The sequence below is a fragment of the Barbus barbus genome, assembly GCF_936440315.1.
Source record: "Barbus barbus genome assembly, chromosome: 19".
NCBI classification, from domain to species: domain Eukaryota; kingdom Metazoa; phylum Chordata; class Actinopteri; order Cypriniformes; family Cyprinidae; genus Barbus; species Barbus barbus.
In genome coordinates, this window is record NC_136747.1 from 3888916 (window position 1) to 3897452 (window position 8537).

The 8537-nt window shown below is 33.8% G+C and overlaps 1 long non-coding RNA gene across 3 annotated transcripts; it reads left to right on the top strand.

Annotated features, from left to right (window-relative positions):
- The first annotated feature begins 404 nt into the window (after positions 1–404).
- On the top strand, positions 405–6097 carry LOC306885616. 3 transcript variants are annotated; one of them, XR_013785563.1, is made up of 4 exons: positions 405–514; positions 1200–2230; positions 5122–5215; positions 5883–6097. It is a non-coding gene; the product is annotated as an uncharacterized lncRNA (long non-coding RNA). The 3 variants fall into 3 exon arrangements; XR_013785564.1 differs by having other exon boundaries at positions 419–514; positions 2141–2230; positions 5883–6096; XR_013785565.1 differs by having other exon boundaries at positions 457–514; positions 1264–2230.
- Positions 6098–8537: the final 2440 nt, after the last annotated feature.

Here is an 8537-nt window from a genome sequence, read left to right on the forward strand (position 1 = left end):
ATATGCATATATTTTTACGTTTGCACATGATTGTTTTAAACCCGTGTTTAGACCCGCACTGAAAAAAAAGGAAAAGCAGTTTTACTGAATTCACTTAAACAATACACTTACAGTCTACTTAATAAATTTATGTTTGAGATGCAAACATAATTTTATTGTGTAAAGTCTAAATGAAATTCAACAGTCATCAAAACATGATATAATCACTTTGCAAGAAAATGTTCAAATTGATTCAGATTTCCAACAAATGGTGATCACGTAAAATTATTTTTTTCTGCTGTTTGATTTACTTAATTAAAATGAGCTCATGTCACACGATTACTTTACATTTTCTTCTCAATTTAATTCCATTGTGTACAATTAATCTAATTCAGTTTTGTGAAGTTCTCTTATCATTTACGCGGGAGCAACGTGCACGAGAGCATCCGCTCATGCGCTTTGAAAAGCAGAACCGTTGGTCTGGGAAAGCACACTTGAGGGGACTGACTGACATGTTTCCAAAGCTCGTTAAAAGGTAAGAATTTCATTTTAAAAAATCGTATGATAATACTAAAAATGCATTCATTGTCAGATTAAATGCAACAATAGTGTTTTAAGATAGCTCCACACGCTTTTAAATCATATCGACGGCATATTTCGTCGAGTGTAATCGCAGAATTTTTTTTTGAGGTAACGTTAGCAGCTAACATTAGCTGCTAACTTAATGTTAGGCCTATAAGGTTAAATATTACTCGTAATTTTCCAAACTGCAATTAAATCACTCACAAATAGATACTAAGTTTTCATCAGGCGATTAATAGGCTAATGCCCGTCAACATTGGCTAAAAAGTGTTAATTTCACAGCGTTTAGAGTTAACTTAGATTTTCAAAATCAGTGATTATAAATATTTAACGGAATTTTGTGCTGAGGGTTGATAGGAAAGAATGCGTACGTGTAACAAGGGGAAACCTAACTGAATTTATTAATGCTTCATAAGAGCAAGGTTTAATAATACCTTATGACAAAGAATAATTATACAAGTCTTAACTATATCGAGATGGAGATTGACGTTAAACGTTTTTGCACTTTACATGGAACGTAAAGCATTGAAATTGGTTAAAAAAAAATGTCTTAAATATGTCAACGTTGTTGTGCTTTGTAGTCAGAAAACCCGCTGCTTCCAAGTTCACTGATAGCAGCTAACGTTATGTGTTTTTAGGACCAGATTCGACAATCTGTGTTACCTCTGAGCTACCCTCCACTGACTTTAGGTTTGTATTTAGGTGGGGGAGGGGTTCGTCGCCGTTGTCTTATCACAGCAATGGACAAAAGCGCTCCATGCTCCGTCAGTGTATGTAGGTTTTCTGACTCGCGCCCATAGACAGCAACGTAACTGACATTCTGCGCTTTGAATGTCAGTTACATTGCTGTCTATGGGCGCGAGTCAGAAAGCTCGTTACAAAGATGAACGGATGTCCTAGGGTTGTCAAACGACTTGAGGGTGAGTAATTCAAGGGGAAAGTTAGGTTCCAGCTGGTTACCTGCCATTCTCCCACTGTGTCTGCACAGCATATGGACAAGTTTTTACCAAAGGTTTTTACTATGCTGATAGCACTGATGTTAACATTTGGTGATTCAAATGACCCATGTGAGGTCTCTCTTAAAGTTTTTAATGCATTTTTTATTTTTAGTGAATGATTTTCCATTGGGTTTGCCTGTCAGACTGCTAAATTTATGGGTCAAGAGTATTTCATTGAATCACACAACATGATATGATAAGGTGTAAAGCAGTCAGTCTAGCTGTATTTTCTTCATTATTTACCCCACCTTAACCCATTTTGCATCAGACATGACATTAAATGTTCAGTAGATTAAACTGATTTTAAAAAATGCATTGTTTAGCTTCAGGTTAGCACACTAGAAATTATTTGCATGTATTCATACTCTATTTTTTGTACTTGATGTTAATTGCATTACGTTTCACATCATAATATCAAGCTATTATCTGTTTTCTAGAATATAACATGCATGTTTGCCATACTCATAATATAAATTATGAACTTTTAGTGAATGAGACCTATTGTGCTCTTTTGTTTAATTGTGTTTTGAGTAATGTCTGTAACTAACCTTTCTTTTTCTGCTCTGGCTTATTTTTTTAAGGATGACATTGATGCAGCTCGTGAACTTGCCATCAAAGGACTCTGTATCTATCTTAATGAGGACCCTAAAGATCTCATTCAGGAGTACGTGGTGAGTGGTAGTGTTGTCACGATACTGGAATTTCTAACTTCGATACGATACCTTGAAAAATATCGATATTCGATACCATTTTCGATACCACGGTGAAAAAAACTGCCACAATATTAAGGGGGTAATTTTTTTAATTTAAAGATAAATGTAACAAGTCGAGAACATGCGGTATATTTTACATGAACAAAAAAATGTCTCGAGGTACTGCATTTGTTGATTTATTTATTAATCTTAGTTAAATGTTAATTGCAACTAACGTTTACTAATACATGTACTAATTAAAATCCAAAGTTCTATTTGTTGATATTCTCATTTGCTTCATAACCAAAATATTTCCAGATATAGGGCCCTATGAAATCAGTTTTATTTTTCCCCAAATTCTGTTTTATTTTTTTCTACATTCAATTTTTTCCATTTTAATTTTTCTGGATTCCGTTTTTTTCAGTTTGAATTTTTCTGGACTCTTTTTTTTTTAATGAAATTAAAAAATTAAGTCAAATTAAATGCTATTAATCTAAAAGCATGTCTAATTCATTAAAATCATGAAAATTATACAATTTAAAATTTAATTTATTAAAAGTGTAACAAAAATGACACGTTTAGGGCCATATGAAATGTTTTATTTTTTCCTCACCTTATGTTTTATTGTTACCAAATTCTGTGTTTTAGCATGTCTATTATTTGAATGCATACAAATTGCATTTTTATTTATTCTTACAGTAGCCTTATGAAATGTGTTATCCCCCTCAGAAATTCTGTGTTGTGTATTTACATTTTACTGGATATCAGATGAAGGCATAAAATAATTTTAATTAATTTATATTTGAATTAATGAAAATTAAACATTTACATTTTTGGCAAATGAAGGGGATTTACTATTAAAATTTAAATATTTAAAAAAAAAAATACTTTAAAAAAAATTAACAGTAGTAGTAAGTAGTAGTATTATGTACATTCTACTAAATAATAGTAATATAGCCTATTTCTGGCACACGGTCTTTAATAGGCTTAAATAATAAGTTAAACCAAACTTTTATTTTGACGGGTTGCCGTGAATACTTTTAAAGTCTGTGTGTGTATGATATGAGCTAGTTTTACTCAAATTAAATGGTAAAATGCTCGTAAAGTGCCTTTCAGATCAGTTCTGGAGATATTGTTGATGTATTTATGTCCTCGTTGAGACGGCAGACGCTGAAATCACCGCGAGCGCCACATTAGTAAACACAACCGCACGTGCAGCACATTCACACAGAGACGCGCAGAACATGCAGGGTTCATATTTAAATCGACTTTTGCAGCTTAATATTTACAGATACTAGTCCATATCGCGATTTGATTTAAGTGTAATGACCTACTTTTGATTAATTCATCCAAACTTTGACAAATTCCGTGACATTCCGCGTTAAACTGTAAATTCAGTTTTTATGACTGGATTCTGTGCGCGTTCTCTGCATCGCGGAGATCATAGATCCCTACAGATAGCGCTCCTGCTGTGTTCTTTAACACCCAGAGCAGTCATCTTTCTATTCATTTCACTTTTGCTATTTAACCAGAGCGAAGGAGACGAGTGCTGTCACGTGTGGTGCTTGTCCACGTGCCTTTGGAGAGAAATGAAAGTGACAGCTCCGCTAGTATCGGTGTATCGATACTTCGGGAAATTAATATTGGTACCGTTCAGATATTTCAGTATCGATATTTATCGAAATATCGATATTCTTGACAACACTAGTGAGTGGTTATAGTACAGATTCCATCGGTCAAGCTATGTTCAACAAGCAATACATTACTACATCTAAAAACCATGGTTTCATCTAATATGCACTTTTTTGTTTTTGGTTCTAAAAAACTACCCTTACAAAAAGAAGTATACTTTAAATTAATTTTATTAAGTATACTTAAGTAAAGTTCAAGTATATTTTTAAGCATACTTTATGTAGTAAGTATACAAATATCAGTGTACTAGTAGTATACTTGTAAGTGTACTATTTCAATACTTCTTGATACTTATTCAATACTTCTTTGGACTGGCTCAAAAGTTGATTGATTAGAGAGCTGAATCTTTGACACATGGATGATCTAGCATAAATAAGATAAATTGTTTATAGTTTGTTTTTAACAGGTTTCACACAAATATGTAATTCAAACGGTCTTTAATTAAGGTTGTCATGAAAATGCAACTTTAACCATCACTTACAGACATAAGTTCTTCAGAGTTATGAAGACAAAACGTGTAAAAGATGATGAAAAGTGCTCAGCTGTGCTTCAGGGTTGTTGCATGCATTGAGAACTATGGCAAGTCTGAAGAGACAAACAACACGGTGTAGTAATTCTTCTACCTGCTTTCTTAAAGGAGCAGCACATCAATAGTTGTGATATATGAAAAGTGCTGAGCACGTCCGTCTTTGGCTCAGCACCAACCATAATGCGAAAGCACAGTTTGAATCTGGCAGTTATGTCACATCATGTCGCGTTGTCATTTCACTGTACATTCTCTCCTTAATGGTCAGAAATCAAAATCGTTGACACTTTAAATGCAGTTTTGGTATTTTATATTTTGTTCCTGGAGTTCATAAAGTTTGCAAAGTGTTTTGCACTAAAAATATCATTTTCTAATCTCACCTCTTAAATGTGTATATATCAAGAATATTTTGATTATCCATTTCATGACTCCTTTAGTACACATGACTCCTTTAGCACACAAAAAAAATATTTTTCACATCTCCAAAGCAAAGAGAGGTCATACTCTAATGAAAATAATACTTTTGCACTCTTGGATGAAACACTGACATCTGTTTTACACAGTATGGATTATTGTATTATTTAGGCTCTCTTTGGCAACTAACTCCAAACTTGTTTTCAAATTTGAATATTATCAATCTCATTTCTTACAGACCATGTCAAAAAGACACACCCAGGCATCGGAGGCACTGAGATCAAGGTCTGCATGGCACAGAAGTTAAAAGATCTGAGGAGACGAGCAGAAAGGTAATCTTCAGATGATCCAACATCAGTCTATTCCTCAGTCTATTTTGTGATTTATTCACAAATTGTCAAAAGTGCTTTTTATAAAAGAGACGCATCACTCTTATACAGTTGTTTTAAGCCAGGATGAAAACGACATTGCTGTTCACCAGCATTTTTTGTTTCCATAGCATATTCACAAAACATTTAATGACACTATTAACAATACAATTACAAATTAATAATAATAATATCACTAAAAATATATAGGCTTAATAGCTAACAGTCTTTAAATCCGAACACAGCAAATCAGTCATCTGTGAAAATCAAAAGCAGCTTCAAACACCTTTTTTTCAACCTTAAAATAAAACGTATATCATGAAATCAAAATTGACCCTATTACCCCAAAATTACCCAACACGTAGGTGGATCTGTCACCTATTTTAATGTTTAAGCCATGAATGAAATAAAGGCTTTTTAACTTTTTTCTACTTACTTCGGGTGCCTTGGAGTTCCTAAGTTCTTATATCTTAATTATCCCAAACAACCAAAGAGCACCGAGATGTTACACCCTGAAGCAGCACTTTTGCATTATTTGCTCTGATTGACCCTATTTACTTTGCTTAGTTTATCAGGATAGACTTGTGTTTGCACTGCCCTAATCTTTGATTGTTTTTCTATCCCAAAACAGGATGCCTGCTGAAGGAGGCACAGAGGACTGAGACAACACACGTTCACAAACACACAATACACACACTTGCCCTTATACATAATCGTTTTAGAGGCTTTTTTTTTATTGATGTCTTTTTTTATTGATATTAATGTATAATTTTAATTTGGTTTTGCTTTGTTTTAAACATTCAATTTGTACTGCATATTTTTGAAATGAAATAAAAGCTCAATTTGAATTATTTGTTTTAATGTTGGGAAACATGGCTATAGGCCCTACAAAAGAACATGGTAGGCCTACCGTTTTCTGTGGTATTTTGCTGAATGATTTTTACATGGGTTTCACATGAAGTTGCAGGTTTACATGTGGTGTAGGTTTAACATAGATTGTTGATGGGTTTCAAATGTTATTCCATGGGTCTCTAATGGGAATTTTACGTTTCACATGTAATTATATGTTTCACATGGGAATTTTCAGGTTTAACATGTGATCTCATGTGTTTCACATGTGCTTATAGGTTTCACATGTGATCTCATGGGTTTCACATGTGCTTATAGGTTTCACATGTGATCTCATGGGTTTCACATGTGCTTATAGGTTTCACATGTGATCTCATGGGTTTCACATGTGCTTATAGGTTTCACATGTGATCTCATGGGTTTCACATGTGCTTATAGGTTTCACATGTGATCTCATGGGTTTCACATGTGCTTATAGGTTTCTCATGGGGCTCTAATTGAAATTTAACATGTTTCACATGTGATCAAATTTAACATGTTTCACATGTGATTACATGTGATTTACATGTGTTTCACATGTGATTTACATGTGTTTCACATGTGATTACATGTGTTTCACATGTTCTCACATGTGCAAATGTTCCAAAAGCACACATTTCCCATGTGCAAAACACATGTTTCACATGTGATCCACATATTTCACATGTGCAAAATCACATGTTTTTACATGTTAAATTTCACATTTGCAAAATCACATGTGCATGTGGTCACATGTGATCACATGAGTTTTTGCACATGTGAAGTTCATGTGTTTTTTCTGTAAGGGTAGGGTTACTTTAATTATGCATAATTTAATTATGCATAAGTACATGTAACGTGTAACAAGGACGCCTTAAAAAAAGTATTACCAAAACAAATTATACACTTCCATTAAAAACACATCATATGAATTCATACAAAATTGCCACATTGTAAAATAGTTACATTTTCTTGTAATTCTTGAATTGTAAACAATAGGTAAATGTACACTCTAAAATAAATGCTGGGTAAAAAACAACCCTGGGTTATTTTGGCCCAACTGGTTGGGTTAAACGCATTTACCCGCCATGCTGGGTTGTTTAATTTAAGTCAACTATTGTTTAAAATTATTATATTACTGGCTTACAATGGACTGGAAATTAAAAATTTTCAGATTGCTCAGAATTACTAGAGCAATAATCAAAAGATGAAAATGTATTATTAAGTAAGATCACATGGACAAAATACAAAACAATTTGAATTTATTTGGGTGAATACAGCACAGCTTACAATATTACATACATTTAAATTTGTTTTAAAAACAGACATTAAAAAATGTAACATTTAAATGGAGCATTTTAATTTAGGTGTTTTCAACCATTTTCTGTAATCGCATTTCACTTTAATAGCGTTAATTCTCGTGCCGGTGTGTCGCTGAAATCTGAGCCGCTGAAGGGCTGCTGTTTCCTGGGGAACTGCGAACTTTAGACCGCAGCCTCGCGTTTCACTTGTAGCGTAGAGATGCCGTGACCGACTCCAAAACCTGCCCATGAACAAATACTACTGAGATTAGAGAACACATTTTAACATTAAATTAAACTCAGTATTATAACGAATAAAATCCATTTATGTTATACAAGGCAAAAGACATCATGCGAAGTGACTGACTGCTGACGCAGCTGACATCTCATCTTTATGTTGTATTGTGTACAATAATATAATTTATAGCACAGTAAAGACTATATGAATGAAATAAAATGTATACAAGTGGCGCTGCACTCTAAAAAATGCTGGGTTAAATACAACCCAGCACTGGGAAAACTATGGACAAACCCAGTGATTGGATTGTTTTTGACCCAGCGGTTGGGTTACTGCCCAGAAGGTTGGGTTTAACATTAAACCCAACTGTTGGTTGAAAACAGCCCAATCGCTGGGTTTGTCCATATTTAACCCAGCATTTTTTAGAGTGTCAGAACCACTTTTCAGAAAGCCCGCATTCTGACAGTAACTCAGCTCTGGGTTGTTTCATCAGAGACAAGCTCAACCCAGCAGTTAAAAAATGACCCAGCTTAGTTACAGAAAAAAAAAAAACTACCCAGCATCTGGGTCAATATTAACAGTATCCCAAAAAAAATTACCCAACCGGCTAAACCCAGCATTAAAATACCAAAATAAAACTGCATTTTTAGAGTGTACTAAGTTAGGTTACAATATTCAATGGACATTATCCTACATAGAAAAAAATAACACAATGATACAAATTCCAAAACAATAACTATAAAGATGACTATTACGATAACTATATTAGCATCCACACTAATGCACTATAATGCTCTGTTCATTATACTAAGAACACACTGCAGTTTTGTCACCTGTCACTTTTAATGATCAATGTCTTTAAAGTAGGGTGGATTGGATT